The sequence below is a fragment of the Erinaceus europaeus genome, chromosome 18 (assembly GCF_950295315.1).
Source record: "Erinaceus europaeus chromosome 18, mEriEur2.1, whole genome shotgun sequence".
In the NCBI taxonomy this organism is placed as follows: domain Eukaryota; kingdom Metazoa; phylum Chordata; class Mammalia; order Eulipotyphla; family Erinaceidae; genus Erinaceus; species Erinaceus europaeus.
In genome coordinates, this window is record NC_080179.1 from 2866032 (window position 1) to 2886355 (window position 20324).

The window sequence follows — 20324 nt, forward strand, 5'->3', positions numbered from 1 at the left end:
AAAAGGGGGAATTGTCGTATGCTTTACATTGGCTTGTTCTAGCCCTCCCCCTCCAAGAGAATTGGATGAGTCCTGTTAATTTCGCGGGCCTGCTTGGCCCCGCCCCAAGGGACCCTGGGAGAGGGTTCCGGAGTCCGAGAGTTCCTGAGTTCCCCAGTGACAGAGTTCCTGAGTTCCCCAGTGACAGAGTTCCTGAGTTCCGGAGTTCGAGAGTGCGAGGGTGCGAGAGTTCCTGAGTTCGAGAGTTTCAGGGTTACAGAGTAAGAGAGAGTGCCAGAGAGAGAGAGTTCTTGGGTTCCTGAGTTCGGAGAGTTCTAGAGTTGGAGAGTTCCTGAGTTCCAGAGTAAGAGGGAGTGCTTGCGCCGCCGCAAAGAGACAGCAGAGTTCTGTTTGGTGATTAGTTTGTCTTAGTTTATGAATCGTTGTTCCTGAATAAAGAAATACAGCTTCCCTGCCCAGCCGTTGTCTCCGCGTCTCTGTTACCCGCCGTGAAGCTAGCTGGAGCCATCCCGAAATTTTAACAACAATTACTGGGGCTCAGTATCTGTACTACGAATCCATGGCTCCTGGAGACCACTTATTCCATTTTGTTGCCCTTGTTTATCATTATTGTTGTTGGATAGGACAGAGAGAATGGAGAGAGGAGGGGAAGACAGAGAGGGGGAGAGAAAGACAGACACCTGCAGACCTGCTTCACCGCCTGTGAAGCGACTCCCCTGCAGGTGGGGAGCCGGGGGCTCGAACCGGGATCCCTGAGCTGGTCCTTGACCTTCCCACCTGTGCGCTACCGCCCAGCTCCCTCCCCTCCTGTCTTGCTTTCTGTTCTTCCTTCGCTTGTCTGTTCTTCACTGTGGTTCCAGTGTTTTTGTTTGTTTTCAATAAAACATGATATCCTTTTCAGATGCCTCAACGGTCCCTTTTTTAAGCAGAGTAAAGTCCAACTTTCCATGCCAATGAGCAGAGAGCTCTGATTGAAGGAAATTGCCCTCATCAGTGGTTTTGACCTCAAATCACTCCTCCCTCTTGCCAGACTTCAACTCTTCTAAAGTATTAATTTTTTTCCTAAAAATATCTCTTCATCAGAGCCTCTTTGCCTTTTCAGAAGCTGTTCCCAACATTTATGATGGACTTAAATTCTTTGCCAGGTAAACACGACTTCTCTGTAGACTGCAGGTTCTCTGACTGCCAGTCTGCACTCGTTCCCTCAGCTTCAGTCTGCTTTACTGTGTAAGCACCTCTGAACTAAATACTCAGTGCTAGAAAGGGCTCATTACCCCTACTTCCCAAGTGGGTTTTGAAGAGATAAGACAGCCCTGTGCACATGTTGTGTCTAACATAAAAAGATCTAAAAAATGTCATAGTCTGTTATATTATTTCTAATTCAGCACTTTCAAACGTTCTGCTTTCTACATGTTATAAAACTTGTTTGGACAGTCACACTTACTATAAAACCATCTGTCATATTAGCATAGGTCTTTAAATGTAAAGTTAGAGAGGGACGAGGTAGTGAGGCACCTGGTGCACATGGGTGACCGTGAATGAGGATCCAGGTTCAAGTCCCTGCTCGCCATCTGTAGGGGAAGAAGCTTCATGGACCATGGAGCAGAGACACAGGTGTCTCACCTCTACTCTATCTCTCGCCCTCTCCCTCTCATTTTCTATAAAAGGACAAGGAGGAGACTGACTGCCAGGTGTGACGGCATCTTCGTGCAGACATCAAGCCCCAGGGACAATCCTGGTAGCATAAATAAGTAAATAAATAAGGTAATAATGCTAGACAAGGCTTGGGTAAAGATTAGCTCTGAGCTTCCATCATTTCCAGAAATTCAAAGCAAATATTGCCCGTTATCAGCGACAAATTTATCACTTCTACTAATGAGCTCACTAATCATATAATCGGAAGTTGAGCTAAACTAACTCTCACGAATTCTGAAGGCACGGAATCTTCCACAGGTAGCTTTGCCACTGCTCTTCCTCTTGTTCAATCTGCCACTTTAAATCCCTGAATACCACCAGCTTGAGAACTAGGACACATCTCACGTCAAGAGTATCACAGCTAAACTTCAGACAGTATCTGAAAATAAAGTGACTAGGCTTACAAGTTTGCCGTTGGTAGGAGATTGGCAACAGCACTGAGTGCAGTAAGAAGGGCTCTGAAGCCAGACTGTAGAGCTAGGTGAGGTCCCGACGGGGGAGCTTTCTGCTTCCACCAGGAGCAGCTTCCCGTGAACTTCTTAATCAGAAGTGTTTTGCTTCACTTGGATAACATGTCCTCAGCCCCTTGGAAATACTTCCCACGGCAGAAATATTGTGGGTTACATAAACAAAGTGGTGAGAAACTCATTAATCAGAAATTAGATTGAAGTAGAACTTCTAGGGGCTGGGTGGCGGTGCACCTGGTTAAGTGCACACGTTACAACGCTCAAGGACCCAGGTTCAAGTCCCTGGTCCCCACCTGCAGGGGGGAAAGCTTCAGGAGTGGGGAAGCAGGGCTGCAGGTGTCCTTCTGTCCCTCTCCCTATCTCCTCCTTCCTTCTCAATTTATGGCTATCTCTATCCAATAAATAAAGATATATGTATATGTATTTTTAAAAAATTTTAATATTTATTTATTTTCCCCTTTGTTGCCCTTGTTGTTTAACATTGTTGTAGTTATTGTTGGATAGGACAGAGAGAAATGGAGAGAGGAAGGGAAGACAGAGGTGGGGGAAGAGAAAGACAGACACCTGCAGACCTGCTTCACCACTTGTGAAGCGACTCCCCTGCAGGTGGGGAGCTGGGGGCTCGAACCCGGATCCTTACGCCGGTCCTTGCGCTTTGCGCCACGTGCGCTTAACCCACTACGCCACCGCCCAACTACCAAGATATATATATTTTTAAAAGTAACACTTCTGGTGGTAGAGGAACCCCAAATATCTATCTTCCATGAACAACGAGGGAAGGTTGTGAGTAGAATGAGGTTTTAGCGAGAACTTCATTGCCTCTTGTATATTTGACAGTTCCAAAAAATATCCTACACCCTAAAAGGAGGATGACCAGTAATAGACATTTGTAGATCAGGATAATATGAAAAACTGAATGAAGTGACAGGCAGGCAGGTGACGGATAATTCTGACATGACCCTAAAAATAGTGAAGAGATGTTTGCACGTTGACACTTCTCCACAGGCAGATGGATGTGTGTGACCTGAGTCTTCAGACAGGTGTCAGGAATACTGATGGCTGGTTTGCACCCATCATTGTCTTGACACTGTTGCAGTATGCAGTTTGCATAAGTAATGATGCAATGTAGTCTTTTATTTTCTCTCCCACAGGCTGAAAAGGTTATGAACCTCTGTTCCTCCCCCAGGGGATATAAAGCTTCTGCCTGAGGGGAAAGGCAGGAAAGCTTTCTTCACCAGAATTCGCCATTGTCTTTTCAGAGGAGCCGGAATTATAGCCAAACACACAAATGATCTTCACATAGGAGACCACCAGTGTCTGGCAGGAGATGCAGTGCAAGCCCTTTTCAGTTGGAAGGTCTGCGCAGATCTTAAGTACAGAATGCAGTAAGCCTGGCCTCTGACAAAAGCACAAGTGAGCTGAGAACACAGGCTGTTGGAGTGGGTAGCACAAGAAATAAGTAGTGAGGTCATCTTCCAAAGTTTATATTCATTTCAGGTTTTCATAGACATTTTTCTGATTCAGATCAATTCACTATTGTTTCTAAATGCTGAATCTAGTGAGAAATGGCTTTTCTCTTCCGAGAGTAATAATGTTTGCTCAGGTTTTTAAAATGTCACATACAGCAGTGAATGAACTATGCTATTTCAAGATTTGAAATTAAGTATGGGCTAATAATAGTTTATAGCTATCCTCTGTTATGCCCAGAGAAGTCCATGCACTAAAATATTATAGTAAATGAAGGTAATACAAGCTATGAAGATAAAATTAAAAGGTTTCTTTTCTTTCTCTCTTCTTAATTTTTTTATTAGCACATTTATTTATTTATTGGATAAAAACTGGATAGAAATTGAGAGGGAAGGGGAAAAATTGGATAGAAATTGAGAGGGAAGGGGAAAACAGAGGGAGAGAGACAGAGAGACACCTACAGCCCTGCTTCACTTCTTGTGAAGCTTTCCTCCTGCAGGTGGGTATGTGGGGGGGCTCAAACCCAGGTCCTTGTGCCTTGTAACACATGCACTCAGCCAGGTGTGCCACCACCCAGCCTCTCTCTCTCTCTCTCTCTCTCTCCTTCTTTCCTTCCTTCCTCTCATAGAGACAGTGAGAAATTTAGAGGGGAGGGGAAATAGAGTGTGAAGGGCACAAAGAGTCAAGGAGACCCCTGCAGCCCTGCTTCCCCACTTCTGAAGCTTCCTCCCTGCAGATGGAGACCAAGGCCTTGGACACGGGTCCTCGTGCACTGTAACGTGTGCGCTTAGCCAGCTGCGCCACCACCCGGCCCCTCTTTTTTTTTTTTTTAATGGAATAAAAGGCCATCATGAGAATCACTTTACATTTTTTAAAACCTAGTTCAGTAAAGGAAAAAAAATTCTTAATATTATTTTGTGTGTGTGTGTGTGTGTGTGTGTGTGTGTGAGAGAGAGAGAGAGAGGGAGAGAGAGAGAGAATCAGATTATCAGTCTGGCACAAGTATTGTTAGGATCAAACACAGACCTAATGTTTATGAGTCTAAGGCTTTACACACAAAATTACTTCCCAGGCCACCCATTTTATTCTTTGAGTATTAGGTATGAGATTAGGTTATCAGAAAAACTAAGATAAAAATCTGTTTCTCCAAAGAAATCTAGGTAGAAAGTAGAGGCTCATTTACATGAGGGAGGGAACAGTATTTAATCCTTATGAACACAAATGAAGAGGTTGGCTTTTTTTTTTTTTTTTTTTAATACCCGGAGAGGGGATAAAAGTTGTAACTTAAAAACTCTCTTTTACTAGTATTAGAAAAGTTTATTTTTATATTTATAGATGAATTTCTCAATGGCCAAAACTCATAGTCAAAGTGTGGATGGAGGATGTTTGATCTGAAAAAGACTCAACGTAATAGACCTCAGATCTTCATTTTTTATTGACATACAATTAAATCCAAATTCTGCAATAAAGCTTTCTTAAAACCACTAAAGTAACATTACCTTGAAAAATACAGTTTTTATTCAGATTCTGGAACACTCTATACATGTGGAGTATAAAGGACTCTCTCACTATTGGGGAACACATTAAACAGAAACATGCACTGTAACAATGAGACTGGATGTCCCTAACAGCATTGTGCTTACGGAAAATGAAGCATGAACAAAATTTAAGCCAATAGGAGGGAACTACCATGGGCCATTGAGTTTGAGACCTTGTACACGGTGAAGAGAAAAGGTAGCCAGGAGCCTCTTTTAATATTACCCAGTTAATGTAACTCTTGACAAAAATGGAAAAATGCAAGTCTAGAATCTAAAAATCTTTATTGTGTATTAAATTAAAATTAGATAATTACTTTAATGTAGAAAATAATTAAGACTTTGCTGACAGGATTCCTATTCAAACATATATACATGTTAAATTTGTGCCAGTAATAGCTTCTTAGAACCACGTAGTGAGTCACAACTCATGAAAGACTTTCATTTCTAAACTTGTGAAAAATCAGAAAATATGTGATCTTCACTTCAAATATTCGCAGAGAGGTTAGAATGCTACAAATTCTCTGACCTTTATCAGATCAATTTAGAATGTAAGTCTTTTAATTGTTTAGCTTTCTTTTCTCTGGAATCAAAGATTCCGGAGAGGGAGCAAGAAACCAAACACACAAAATGTAAATTGAGAAAAAAATACTTGTTGGTATGTAATTTATAAATATGAAAAGGAATGATTAGCTTGAAGTTTTTCTTTGAAAGAGTAATGCGTCACTGGTTAATGACACATTAATGTAGAATAATAAAGAATAATTGTCCTTTCATTAATAGGTTATTTTAAATCAAAAAAGTACAACATACATTTTTCAAAATGTTAACAAGCAAATCTCTCCAGTTTTCCTCTCCACCCTCAACTCCTCCTTTTGTAGGTGAGCAAGTGAAGATGAAAACTGTAAAAAAAATTAGTTACCATCTACAAAACTTAGGGTCTACATCTATTATTGTGCTAAAAAGATTTTATTTACATCTACTCATGGGACAGGAAAAGAAACTCTCAATAACATTATTGCTAAGAAAAAAAAAAACTAACTTAAAATGTTTAGTAGGGTTGGAATTCTTACCATTGGGAAAAAGAAAAAAGAATTGTAGTTCAGAGTATCTATTAGCATCAGAAAGAGCAAAGTAGTTAACCATTAAAACATCGTCTTGTACATGGGCCCATCAGAATATAGCTGAAAGAGACTTTGAGTTTCTCCCAACATGGAGACCCCAAATCTCATTAGGTTCCTGATTATTAAACAATTTGTTCTGCTTTATATCTTAATGCTTTTCAGCCACCAAGTCACAGATGTTACCACAGATGACCTCACCAATGTGTCCTGGAACCCCAACTCTCCAGAGCCCTGCCCCACTAGGGAAAGTCAGAGACAGAACGAACGTCTTCTTATAAAAAGAAATTCTGATTTAAGAAGAAAACTTTATTTGAATATTTCCACCTTTCCTACACTGAAATGAAGGCCCAAACTTTGACAACAGACCTTTTAGCATATGGCTGTCTAGAGACTTGAGTAACACACAAGTGGGGGGAGGGGCTTTGTTAAAAAGTACAAGAATGGTGAAAAGAAGGGTGATTTGCATCTGAGAAATGAACTGAGTGAAAACCACCACCCCCATACCATGGGGGGTAGGGATGGGGGTCCAATTTAGGCCGATGATTTTCTTATTTCTCCTTTCTAAATAAAGGTTTATTATTTTTCTTTCTCTTACCAATATTTGTCTAAATTATTAGTTTTTAATTTTAAAAATACATGTGGTTTGGGAGGTGGTGCAATAGCTAAAGCATTTGACTCTCAAGCATTAGGACCTGAGTTCAATCTGTGGCAGCACAGGGACCAGAATGATGCCTTTTTCTTTCCTTGTCTTGTCTTGTCTTGTCTTGTCTTTTTTCTTTCCTTTTCTTCTCTCCTCTTAATTTTTCTTTTCTTCTTTCTCTTCCTCTCTTTCCTACTATCTTTATCATTAGTAAATAAATAAAATCTTTTAAATTGCTTTTTAAATACATGACTTTTCACTTTCACTTCTTAGATTTTGCCCCCACCAAGAGCAATGGTACACATGCAGTGTGCGTAAGTAGTAGTGTCATCTAATACAGGAAACAGCACTGCTCTGAAAGTTATTCATTGCTCCAATACTAAAGTAATTACTGTAACAAAGACTTGTTCATTCATCATTTTTTGTCATCTTTGCTGTTTTTTCAGATTGTCTTTTCAAACAAATATCCTCATTGTCCTTGTTGCAAAACCAATAACTTTATTTCACTAGGTAGGACAGCAATCCAACGCAGCAAGTTTTCTTTCTCACTCCAAGGAGAATCTGTGTCATGAATTGGTCGTGTCCTGAGGAAGGCAGCACAATCTAGTAGGCACGAAGTTGTCGTTAAAAACATATATATCTTCACGTTCTTCTTTTCTTTCCGCTATGACGGCTTCTGCAAATCCCTGAGTTCTAACACCATGTCAAGTAATTTGTTCCTCAAACCCATGAACAAAACAACCATTTTAGTCTCCAGTATTGTTAAAATCTCTAATAGAATCTAGCCAATTAGCCTCAAATATATTCCAGTAAAGCAAGGTTTATACTGTGGGAGAATCAAATAATAAAGGGAAACTTTGGAACGGTGACGCCCATCTGCAAGGGAACTGCTTTCTGAGCAGAGAAGCAGGTCTGCAGGTGTCTCTTTCTCTCCCTCTACCTCCCCATCCCCTCTCAATTTCTTTTTGTCCTATCTAATAAAAAAAAAAGGAAAGACGGGAAGTAGAAATGAAGGAAGGTAGGAAGGAAGGAAGGAAGGAAGGAAGGAAGGAAGGAAGGAAGGAAGGAAGGAAGGAAGGAAGGAAGGAAGATCTACCGTCTACTCTAAAAACATCATTGATGATCTGACCTTTTTTTCAGATTTTTAGGATGGGAAACACATGATCTGAGAGGTTAAAAATCTACTTGAGTTTCAATGAATTAGAATATAGGAGAGAGGTAAGATTAAGTCAGAAGATTCTGCATTACCTTTCCAAACATTTTCTTCTGTAAAATTTTATGTGTAAGTAATTTATTCAGACAGTCAATGACATTAAGGGTGGATAATCATCCTCTAGAAACTTTCCATTCTTCCTCTATAGGTGGGGTGCATTGTCTGCTTATATATTTCCTCTTAAATTCTCTTCTAAGAAGACTTCTCTTAAAATATTGATGGTGTGCTTGACAATTGTAAGGCTCACATATGTGACCTCTCACCAAGAGACAGCCCACACTCCATGCCAGGGAGTGCTCTTTCCCTTCTATTCCTATATAAATTCCTAATAAAAAAATATGACTTCTCATATTACTGGAGAATAACTTGTGGTAAATTATATATCATTTCTAGTTGACTTTTGGAGTAAACCAGTGGTTGAATTCCAGTGGCATGGCCTTCCTAATGGGAATGCAAAGGCAATGAGGAGGCTGTGATGAAGCTGACGGAGTTCCAAGTACTAACATTATGATGAGCTGTTTCTCTTCAGCACAGGCTAATTAGTGGCTGGGTGCACAGCCAAGAAGTGAGCTAAACTAACTGCAGAAAGCACTCCGGGCTAAGAGCTGGGGTGAGTGAAAGTAGATGGTTGTCAGCGTTGATAGGTGGAAGGCTTGCTGTCAATCATTCAACATAGGAAGACAACACAGGCACTACTGAAACAACATTATAAATAAGTTTTGGGAGTTGGGTGGTAGCGCAGCGGGTTAAGTGTAGGTGGCATGAAGCACAGGGACCGGCTTAAGGATCCCGGTTCGAGCCCCCAGTTCCTCACCTGCAGGGGAGTCACTTCACAGGCGGTGAAGCAGGTCTGCAGGTGTCTGTCTTTCTCTCCCCCTCTCTGTCTTCCCCTCCTCTCTTCATTTCTCTCTGTCCTATCTGACAACAATGACATCAATAACGACAACAATAATAACTACAACAACAATAAAAAACAAGGGCAACAAAAGGGAAAATAAATAAATAGATACATAAAAAAAAATACATTCCCACGATCTGCCTCTTCCTTCTTCCTCATGTTTCCACAACTGCCTTTTATTGAAAACTCAGAAACCAAAAAAAAAAAAAATGTATATCAACTGCCCTGAAGGCAAGTAACTAACTAGGGGTGTGGGAACAAAAAATCAAATTGGTTCAGGGGTTATTTTAAATGATCAGGAACCTTTTTTTTATTATCTTTATTTATTGGATAGAGACAGCTAGAAACTGAAAGGGAAGGGGGAGACAGAGAGGACAAGAGAGACAGAGAGACACCTGCAGCCCTGCTTTCCCACTCAAAAGCTTTCCCTCTATCGGTGGGGACCAGGGTTTTGAACCTGGGTTCTTAGGCATTGAGCATGCGCTCAACCAGATGCACCACCACCTGGCCCCCGATTTTTCTGATGTCCATTAAATAACAGGGATATACAGAGGAATAAAGGAGACGCTCCATACAGGAGCTGTCAATCTGCGCAAGCTGAGTTGAATCTGCAGTGCCCAACGAAACGGGTTTCTCGTTCAGTTAAGCTCAGTAGACGCCTAGTCACTACTCTCCAGGATATGTCCTTTCTGAAGGACAAATGGAGCTTGCTTGATGGCTTCATCTTCTGAATTATCTTTATATTTATTTAATATTTGGGGGTGTTAAATATATATTTACATTTATTATTAAAGTGTGGATGGAACGGGATGTTCTTGTAGGAGGTCCCCGGAGCATGACATGACACACATAGCTTTAAAACTTGACATTGAAAGAAGTTCAAAGCGGTAGATTTTTCATTGGTCTGGAATCTATTTATCTTGTAGCACTAGCAGTTAATCTTAACATACTCAGAACTGTGCAGAACTTCCCATCTCATCCTGTGTGGGTTAACTAACACACCTATTTTGTTTATGTTTGATGACAGTAAGCGGTAAGCGTGGCACTGAAAAGAATTATCTGTGGGCACACCCCAAACAGTAAACTTGCTCCCTAAAAAGTGCACTCACTTGGGGGCTGGGTGTTGAAGCACTCAGTTAAGCACATGGAGCACCCATGCAAGGATCCCGGTGGCTATCCTTCTCTCTTCCTCTGTCTCCCCCGTCTTTCTCAATATCTCTCTGTCCTATCCAGTTAAAAAAGAATGAATGAATGAATGAAAATCATTCACTTTTCTTTGTTTCTGTTCTTTGGATATGTTAAAAAAAATTCTGTCTCTCTTCCCAGACATGGAAACACTCACTAGCTTTACTTTCTGCTATGGAGTCCCGTGAGGCTTCTCACAGGGTGAGCCTACGTCTACGCTGAGACATCGTGGGGCTGTTGTCTGCCCTGACTTTCATTACTATTTCCAGTCACTGGATTGTCTCACACCGCAGACCTTATTATCAACCTCTATGCATGTTTATGCTTGGATTTTGGCTGGTGAGTTAGATTTCTCTTGATTACCTCTGAGTTCAAACTAAAATTCCAAGCATTTTCCACATGACCAACTACAGAAAACTAGATATGACCCATGGAACAAATAACGGCATTTAAAATGCAATGAATGAGGGACCTTATTTTCCAGATCAAAAAATATTATCTTTGGTTGATTATGTTTGTACAGTCTCAAGTATCAAGATATGAGAACTGAATTTCCGATGCGTTTGATAATGTAGGTTCATTTATTTAAGGCATGTCAAACTCATTAACAAATGCAGCAAATCAAAGTGCTCTGTGTAAGTTTTCTTTTACTTTGCAACTGTTTGAATTCTATTTGCTAATTCTGTGGGGAACAATGTGTCTTGAAACTGAATGTGCTTTAAGATAGATCTGCTTCTTTTTTCATTGTCAAGCATTCTACCAATATTCACATGAATATCAAAAAAAAAGTAGATTAACTAAGGCAGACAACTGTCTCTCTACTAATGACATCTAGATGTCTGACTTCCAATAGCTGTTATTTCTTCTACTGTACTAAGCAGTTCTGTCTATCACCTTTTATTGAAAATATTTGGTCTTCCCCAAGTGTTCATTCTTGAAGGCACTCACCTGCTTATGCATGTGAGCCAATAAATGTGGAAACATGAACTTCTTAAGTGAAAATGATGTTTTGCATAGCACAATTTTATTTGTTTATTTTTTCATTTTCTTTTTTTGCCCTTTTTGTTTTACTGTTGTACTTATTATTGTTGTCATTGCTGTTGGATAGGACAGAGAGAAATGGAGAGAGGAGGGGAAGACAGAGAGGAGGAGAGAAAGACAGACACCTGCAGACCTGCTTCACCGCTTGTGAAGCAACTCCCCTGCAGGTGGGGAGCTGGGGGCTCGAACCGGGATCCTTATGCCGGTCCTTGCACTTTGTGCCACGTGCGCTTCACCTGCTGTGCTACCACCTGACTCCCTGCACAATGATTTTTTAAAGATCTTATTATTTTTATGAGAGAGAGGTATCAGAGAATACTGCTTAGTCATCTGCTGGGGCTCAAGCTGAAGCCTTCAGACTTGCAAAGCGTGCATTCACCCCGCCTTCTGGGTCTCCTGCCCACATGTAACGAAATGCATTTTTGATTAGTTATGTATATGGATGAACTCAGCATCTCACCGTTGTGGGACATTACTGTCAAGTTGCCAGCTCTTATCTTTTTTAATTTAGAAAGCAGAAGATAGTCGAGTCACTTTACTGAGCCACGTGGTGTCAGCACTTAGCCCCAGAGTCTAAAATATAGTAAAGTCTGTGTTTAACATTAACAAAATCATAGGATGGGGCTTACAATTCCACACAATTCCTGCCACCCAATCTCCATATCCCATAGGCAACCTCTTTCTACCCCTCCCTCCAATCCAAATAAGTTCCTGTATTTTTAAATAGCTTTTATTTATTTATTTTGCATAGAAACAAAAAAAAATGAGATAGCAGGGGGAGATAGAGAGGGAGAAGAGAGAGAGAGACACTTGCAACACTACTTCACCACTTGTGAAGGTTTCCCCCTGCAAGTAGAGACCAGAGGCTTGAACCTGGGTCCCAGTTAACTATAATGTGTGTTATAATGTTGTAATGTGTGTTGCCACCACCCAGCCCCAGTAAATTCTTATGTGCTATATATTTTTGTAATTTCTGCTTGGCATCTCCCTATCACTATGGTCACCGTAACATTACATAGGTTTCTTTTCAATAACGTGTAGGTCCTTTGTATGTTTTCTGATGAATACGTGAATTATATTAGGGGCCAGGCTGGGATGCCCCTGGTTGAGAATACACATTTACATGCTCCAGGACCCGGTTCCAGCTCTGCGCCTCACCTGCAGAGGGGACACTTCACAAATGGTGAAGCGGGTCTGAAAGTGTCTTTCTCGACCTACCCTCCCTCTCAATTTTTTCTTTTAGCGATTTAAAATACTTATTATTGGATAGAGACAGAGAGAAATTGAGAGGGGAGAGAGAGAGAGAGAGACAGACAGACAGACAGAGAGACACCTTCATCACTGTTTCACTGCTCATGAAGCTTTCCCCCTGCGGGTGGGGACCAAGGGCTTGAACCTGGTGAAATGTGAGCGCTTAACCAGGTGCACCACCATCTGGCCCCCCTCAATTTCTATCTATCCCATCTAATTTAAAAAAGGAGCTGTGGATTCACTGTGTAAGCACCAAGCCAGGATTTGTGGATTCACTGTGCAAGCACCAAGTTCCAGCAATAACTCTTGTGATAATAATAATAATAGTAAGACAACAACTAATTTGAAAGTTCAAATGGAGGATAAAAATAAATGGTACCATTATCTTGCAGTTATATCAAATATTAAGTCCTATTACTAAATTGCTATTTGAATCACATGTGCTTATGATATAAAAATTATATAAACACTCTTTACGTGAAATTATGTTGCCTGAAAAAAGACTGAAAAAGTGCTGTGTGAAAACTATGAATGTGTTGAAGACATAAATGGTAGATACTTGATCAATATTTCTTTGTAGGTGAATTAAAAAGTCATCCAAGGTATCTTGAGATAGGTTATTATATGTCTTAGGTAAGAAAAAGATACATATATATGTATATGTGTGTGAATTCATAAAAAACAACACATGCATAGAAACTATGAACATAGACCATATAAACAGATCACACTGCATGCTAAATGTTAGAGTTCTCATAAAAACAAAATCTCTTTCAATTTTGTAAACAAATAGAAAATAGCAGTAGCTGACTTACTAACATTTTTTTTTGGCTAAGGTCTTACATAACACTTTCTAATAAACATGTCAGCCTTATGAAGCAAGACTTATTATCTTCATTGAACCAGTGAAGAAATAAAGGCTCCACTAATTGTCTTAAGGTTAATCAATAACCAAGTGGCCACTCTTGAAACGCAGCCCTGTCTCATTTTGTGGTTTTAACCTCTACATTGACTGCCAGATCTTTCTGAAAGAGACAGGTAGCTGGTAATTCCTTGAGGCGAACAGTTTGTTTCAGGAGGGAGCATTTCAAATAGAAAGACAAGCACGTAAATGATGCAGAATGCATTTTGGAACTGGGACAGAAGCACAAAGTTCTGCAGAGTGTCTACAAGGCCCAAGGCAGCTCTTGAATAAAAACCTTCGTCTGTATTGCAAATACTATTTCTGTGTTCATCTATAACCATGAGCACAACATAATATTACAGATGACTGGTGACATGATTTTATGGGGAAACAATAAAACCAGAGAAATTCAAGAGAGCGGGAAAAATGGTGAGTTAGAGTTCATAGAAAGCTTTAGGAATTTTTTCAGTGCTCTAATGTAAATCCCAGAGGGGAAAAATACTTGAATTGAGACACGTTCCCTCAGAAATCTTGAGAAAATCTTGACATCTTAATTCATTTCCTGAGCTTAAATATTCTAGGCTAGTCTGGTAGCACTGTAATAGCCTAGGCAAACATTTTTATTTATTTCACTGCTGATACCAGTATTTGTGTTACAAGCAGCTGTCTGCGTTTGCAGCTATTTATTTATTTCCTGCAGATCAGATTATTGGCTGGAACATCACATGCTTTCCGGTGAAGTTTTCTTCGTGTTCCTGAGCCAATGGGAAAAGCATCTGAATCAATTTGCGTTGTAAATGTGCAGAGGTACTTCATACTCACGTCCTTCACCGGGAATGGGGAAGTGAGGGAGGTGAACTGTAGAGCAAGCGGTCAAGTGGGAACCCTCTCTGTGGGAGTGGTTGATCAGTATGTCAGAATGCTATGTCCAAGCTGGGGTCAAACAATTAACTTCTTTGAGTCTCAATTTTATTTCCACTGCAATTTATAAGCCTTGCTTATTGACTTGACACTGGGGAGAATATGCTGGTGGGAACAGATGTCTGTCTGTAGGAGCCAAGCGTCGCACCTGCATTTCCCACGCATGGAGGACTGATACGGAGCACACACTGGTCTTCCCCATTCCTCTCGTCTATGTGAGCAAGCAGAACAGGGGAGTCTAAAGCCCTACTGCAGAGTGCTGATGGAATGCCCATAAGCTACAGACATGATCTGAGGCAGAAACACAAGTTTTGGGGGCAGCTCAGAGCAGTGTAGACATCATTGCGAAGCTTTGTTGAATTGCCCACTCACACAGGTCGCGTGTGCTTTACAGAGTGAGTCTTCCAACCTTTAAGGACACAATACAGTTGACACTTCTCTCCTGGCCTCTCACTATTCTCACTCGGATGGATTCTGGACACTGAAATGGTGGCTTAAACCAGGATTCTATCACAAACTCTTTGTTTTAATTTCCCAGAGCCACCATTTCTCGTGTCAAATGCAGACAATATCATCTTCACATTCCTATTGTCAGGACCCGAGAAGACACTATGTGAAAAGCCTGTGAAAACTGCAGTGGCTTCTACAGAGACCAGGTGATTATGACAATTGATTCAGCAGTCTAGACACCCTTTCAAGAGGACCGTTTCCTCCTTGGGTGGAAAAATGGACAGATGGCATAATAATAGAATGCACAGAAGTTAGCTGACATGCTTACTTTGGGCTTCCTGAATTCCTATCTCATACCCAAACTTAATATCTCAATTACTTCTTAAAGATAAGAATTTTCTTTTTTAAAAATTTATTTATTTATGTAATAGGTTAACAAAGTTCCCACTACCAGAGATCTATGTTCCTATGCCTCCCCTACCCCCCTGCAAATGAGCTTAAAATCTATTCCCCCCCCCCCTGCTGGCCCAACCAGCTCTGGGTCTTATATTTGGTGCCATACTCCAAATACACAAGAGTTTTCTAAAGAGGAAAGTCCCTAAAACATAATTCTCCCCAAAGGTTATAAGAAATGGTGAAAACGGGAGTCGGGCAGTAGCGCAGTGGGTTAAGTGCACATGGCGCAAAGCACAAGGACCAGTCAGGGTCCCGGTTCAAAGCCCCCCCCCCCCCCCCGGCTCCCCACCTGTAGGGGAGTCGTTTCACAGGCTGTGAAGCAGGTGTCTCTCTATCTCTCTTTCTCTCTATCTCCCCCTTCTTTCTCAATTTCTCTCTGTCTCTATCCAATAACAAATAAATAAAGTTAAAAAAAAAAGAAACGGTGAAAACCACAGCATTTGGTGCAACCAGCATAAACACTGAGCCATACACACGTCTTCTGTGACTCTCTCCCAAGACTGGGGAAGACTGCAAGCTCACTGTTCCTGTTAGCAGCTAAGAGAAAACATGACTTAATTCGCTTGCTACATGAGGAAAATGAGGTGAACAAACTCTCCCTCCTGGCCATCTCCTTGAATATTGTGTCTATTTACTAGTTTTCCCAATCTCGAAATCTACATAACTAGAAATCATTACTTTAGCCTATCCCAGGAGAACTTTTTTTGTTTGTTTTTAAATGCAAGGCTCTAGGATGTTACAAAAGTGATTTCGAGTCTCGCCAGCTATGTAGAAAGGGATTTTGGCATATTTTCTAAAAATAACTACTGAAGATATCCTCAGCCTGTCTTCCAGTCATGCCATATGGAAAAAAGCTGTGCACTAAATATTTTCTTCATAACACAGTACTGGTGAAACCCTGTCTTTGAACGGTTTATTTTGATCAGTTAATAAGAACCTAAGCTCCATTTTAGCAAAAATCTAGTTAAATGTGCTCAGCTTTGCTCAGCTTTTGTCCTAGCTACAGGGTCGTTTCCACAGCAAGGACAGTGTGAACGCTGTGGCCCCAGCTGATTTGACCACTATTTCTCTCTTTACACTGGTCCCAAGGAAGCTGAGGGTGAATGCTGTAACTGTGGTCGACTGTGTTGTTGACGTATTTCTTTTCCTTACTTTCATGTTTTCAGTTTCTCTTTAAGCAATCTCATTGAATTTATTTTAATTACAGGCATCTGGAAATAGGAACAATATGCCATCAAATAAGATATTTTATTTTCTAGGCGATCAAAAGTCAAAATAGTGTAGCCTCATGGATTTTCTTTTTCTTATTTATTTATTTATTTTTATTAAAGGGCATTTTTAATCTTTATGTATTTATTGGATAGAGACTGTCAGAAATCAAGAGGGAAACTGGTGACAGAGAGACACCTGCAGCCCTGCTTCACCACTCACAAAGCTTTCCCCCTGCAGGTGGGGACCCTGGGCTTGAACCAGGTCCTTGCACACTGTAACTAGTGTGCTCAACCAGGTGCACCACCACCCGGCCCCTGGATTTTCTTTTATATCTAACAATTTGTAAAGCTAAGCACATTTTTTACTGGAAAGTACTTGAAAGTATTTTTTCCCTGAACTGTTATACTGAAAGGCAACACAGTCAGAAAATACACATGCTAAAAAAATAGTTAAACTACTTCTTTTACTTATGATATTTGTGGAAGATATTAAAACAAAAAAATACTGCAAATTTTAAGAGGCACATAACATGCGTTGCTTTAAAAGTTCCAAAAAAGGAAGTTAATATCAGCATATTGAAACAACTGGAATCCTGAGGTCCCTGTTTGGCTGTTTGATAAAACTGTGTTCTCTGAACTTTTTTTTTTTTTTTCAGAGGAAGAGAAAGACCTGAATTTTCAACACTCGTCATGGGTTGATGATGGAGGAATGATATTCAGTGGCCTGTTCAGCTTGTCTGAGAGGGAGCTTGTCACTTTGTAATAAAAATATTTAAAGCTCTTGACTCCAACCCCCACTACTACTGCTGGCTTCATGAGAGCAGAAAGGGCCAGAGAGAAGAGACTGTGTTCAGACACAATACCAAGCAACACATTCTCCAGTAAGCCCTCTGGTTGGTAATTTATATGCCCTGGAGGGCCATGACAGTCCCATGTCTGTGCCAAGCTGGTGTCATTCTACCTACTGCTTGTCTGTTTTTTTGCAGTGGAGATTTCATCAGTATGCATTTATTAATTGTGTAAAGTTGGTCCCTACATGATGTTTCATAATCCGATCTCTTTAAGTGATATAAAAAAAAGTGGGGTGGTGGGTAGAGAGCAGAATGGTTATGCAAAGAGACTCTCTTGCCTGAGGCCCCAGTGTCCCAGGTTCAATCCCCTGCACCACCCTAAGTCAGTGCTCTGGTTATTAAAAAAAAAAAAAAGTGAAGACTTTATGGTATAGATTTATATTTCGGAATTTTTTTTTTTTAATTATTAGTTGAAAAAGAGAAGCAGAGCAACAGTGCATTGATGGAGACTGAACTCAGAATTTTACACATGCAAATATTATGTTCACCACTGAGATTCCTCCTAATCACCAGAGAATAGGTTTTATTTATTTATTTTTTTCTACCAGAACACTGGTACATGGCACCAGGGACTGAACCTGGGAGCTCGTAGCCTCAGACAGGAGAGTCTCTTTGCACAGTCACTATAATACCTACTCCCACCCTAATACTTTAGTTTTAATAACCAGAAATGTGTGTTCTTGTATTAAGATCTTTAAGGTGGGTTAAGGCTTTTTTTTTTTTTTTTTTGTCTTAGATTTTTGAACCATAGCATTAGGGGCATATAAAGGAACAATGAGAAGAATTAAGATCAGTACTCGCTCTGGTGAGAGGTGTATGTCTAACAGCGAAGTCTCTGTGACTAAGTCAGCTATGAGTAATCACCAGGGGTGAGCCACACTTCCTTTTCCCCTCCTTGGGGAGTTCTGATCATGTGAAACAGAAATCAAGAGGACCCTGACTTACTGAACCTCCATCTACTTCTTTTCTCTTTTTCTAAAGTTGTGTGTCAAAGTCCAGGCAAGAGCAAATCACTATTGGGAGCCTCGGAATGTGGAAGAACAGGCAGGTTATTCAGGGACTGTCGACAGGGGTGTTTGTTGTGCTTTAATAAGGGCATCAGAGAAGAGAAGCAGGTCTGAATTCAGTTCAAGGGCAGTTTCAAATGATCCAATCAAGTTTCATGAGGAATGACAGACTTCAATTGATTTTTTTTTTCAAACTTTCATTGATTTTTATCTTCATTCTTGTTTAAAATCAAGATTTCAGAGTCATTTTTTTTTTAAACTTTGCTTTCATGTCAGAAGCTTTTTTTGGGGAATTAAGAGGTAAATCTGCCATTAGGTTAGAGGCTCTTCTGCAACAGTCAATAGGTGAATAGCTTCATCTGCATATATTTAAATGCATTCTTTCCTCACATTCAATTAAAAGATACATGAGAGAACAAGGCCAATTAAAAGGGCTGACAGAGAAAATCAGAGATTATCTACCTGAGATCAGACTTTGACATTCTAGAATAAAAAGTCAACCCCTAAACCTTTGAAATAAACACCTTTCTACTATGCATTATGAATGGCACTTAGAGAGCAGGAAACTCTACTCCGAGTTTTATTGAAACAATTTTTCACCATGCAAGTTGTCGCATACTGATGTTAATCAGCTTGAAAAAATATATATTTCCGAGAGAAATTCTCAAAAAGAGGTTTGTTTTTCTTCTGAGTCCAATGATGGAAAAGACACAGGCCCACAAAGAGCTGGATTTCCTTTGTTCATTATGGCTGGAGGTTGGGGGCAGGTGACAGGATACTGATCAATTGGGTTGGATTTTACTCTAGCAGTTAAAGGTGGTTTGGAAACAGAGTAACAGCCTCAGGGGTTCAATTCCCCAGCAACTTCTCCAAGGCCTCACCCTTGACACAGTGGAGCTTAGTTAAGAGCCAATAAAGGCCTTGTTCTCCCTAGGCTACAATTGTAGAAGCTAAGAGTTTGGGTAGGCTGGAAAATTTGATTTTGAGACCCTCAAAAAAACCCTCCCACTGTTCCAAAATCCAACTTCTGCTTTGCTAACCTCCCCTCCCCACCAAATGTGTAAGAGACTGACACTCTCTGTACAGGCGGAGAGCTTGCTCTTCCTTTATAAAGTCCAATCCCTGGCTGTGCAATAATCCACATCTACTGAAATACAGAAACCCATGTGGTAGCTTTGACTTTGTGTGGCGGTGGGCACAGGGCCTCAGCTTTGTTTGGCTTTAGATGGTTCTATGGACAAGACAGTCATTAATAGGCTACCTCTATAGTCTTCCCTTCCCCCCATTAACTCCAACTCCCTATGGATGAAGCAAAATTAAATATGCCAAATAATAAATAGATATTTCTTAAGATTTTACAGTGCACATATGAGTGGTGATCTCTGAATAAAAGGTTCATCTGTTTATCTTGGTTATTATTATTTTTTTCTGAAACTCAATTTGAGCAAAGGACTCTTAAAGAAATACATATTAATGCTTCACTGGGACACTTTGAGATGAATTATACTATAATAAAACTGAGACTTCTCCCTCAATTGTCAAAATACTTCTAGGCTTCTATCATAGGAGACATTTAATATGAAAGTAGCAATTAAAATAAATTAAAATATAATATTTTTATTATGTTAGTCAGAGGTCTGAGTTATCTGTAAGTAAAACATTGATTCCTTTTAATGTTCACTGAGATTAGTATAAGATCAGATATTAGTATAAGATCATACTGTTAAAAGAAATGCAATTTCAGAACGAATGAGCGGTAGCCCATGCCTCGACTAACGCAAAGCTGTACTTAGCTCCTGGCTGAACACTGCCATAAATCTATTTACAAATGATTAACAGCTAGTGGAAAGTTTTACTTAAAAAGAAAGCATCGAGGATAGAGATAAAACTCTGTGGACGGTGAAGTTAATCTTTAACCTCTCATTAAAATATAAAATAAAAATTGGTTCAGAATATCTCTGTGTTCAAGATCCTGGGTTCCATCATTGATATTGTGTTAAAACAAAAG

General features: G+C 40.2%; 1 protein-coding gene and 1 long non-coding RNA gene across 2 annotated transcripts in view; one reads left to right on the forward strand and one right to left on the reverse strand.

Annotated features, from left to right (window-relative positions):
* Positions 1-20324, reverse strand: part of TMEFF2 (transmembrane protein with EGF like and two follistatin like domains 2) — a 135237-nt gene that overhangs the window by 44913 nt on the left and 70000 nt on the right. The gene's annotated exons all lie outside the window — the stretch shown is intronic.
* Positions 16715-19720, forward strand: LOC132534229 (uncharacterized). Its single transcript, XR_009545903.1, has 2 exons — positions 16715-17339; positions 18046-19720. It is a non-coding gene; the product is annotated as an uncharacterized LOC132534229 (long non-coding RNA).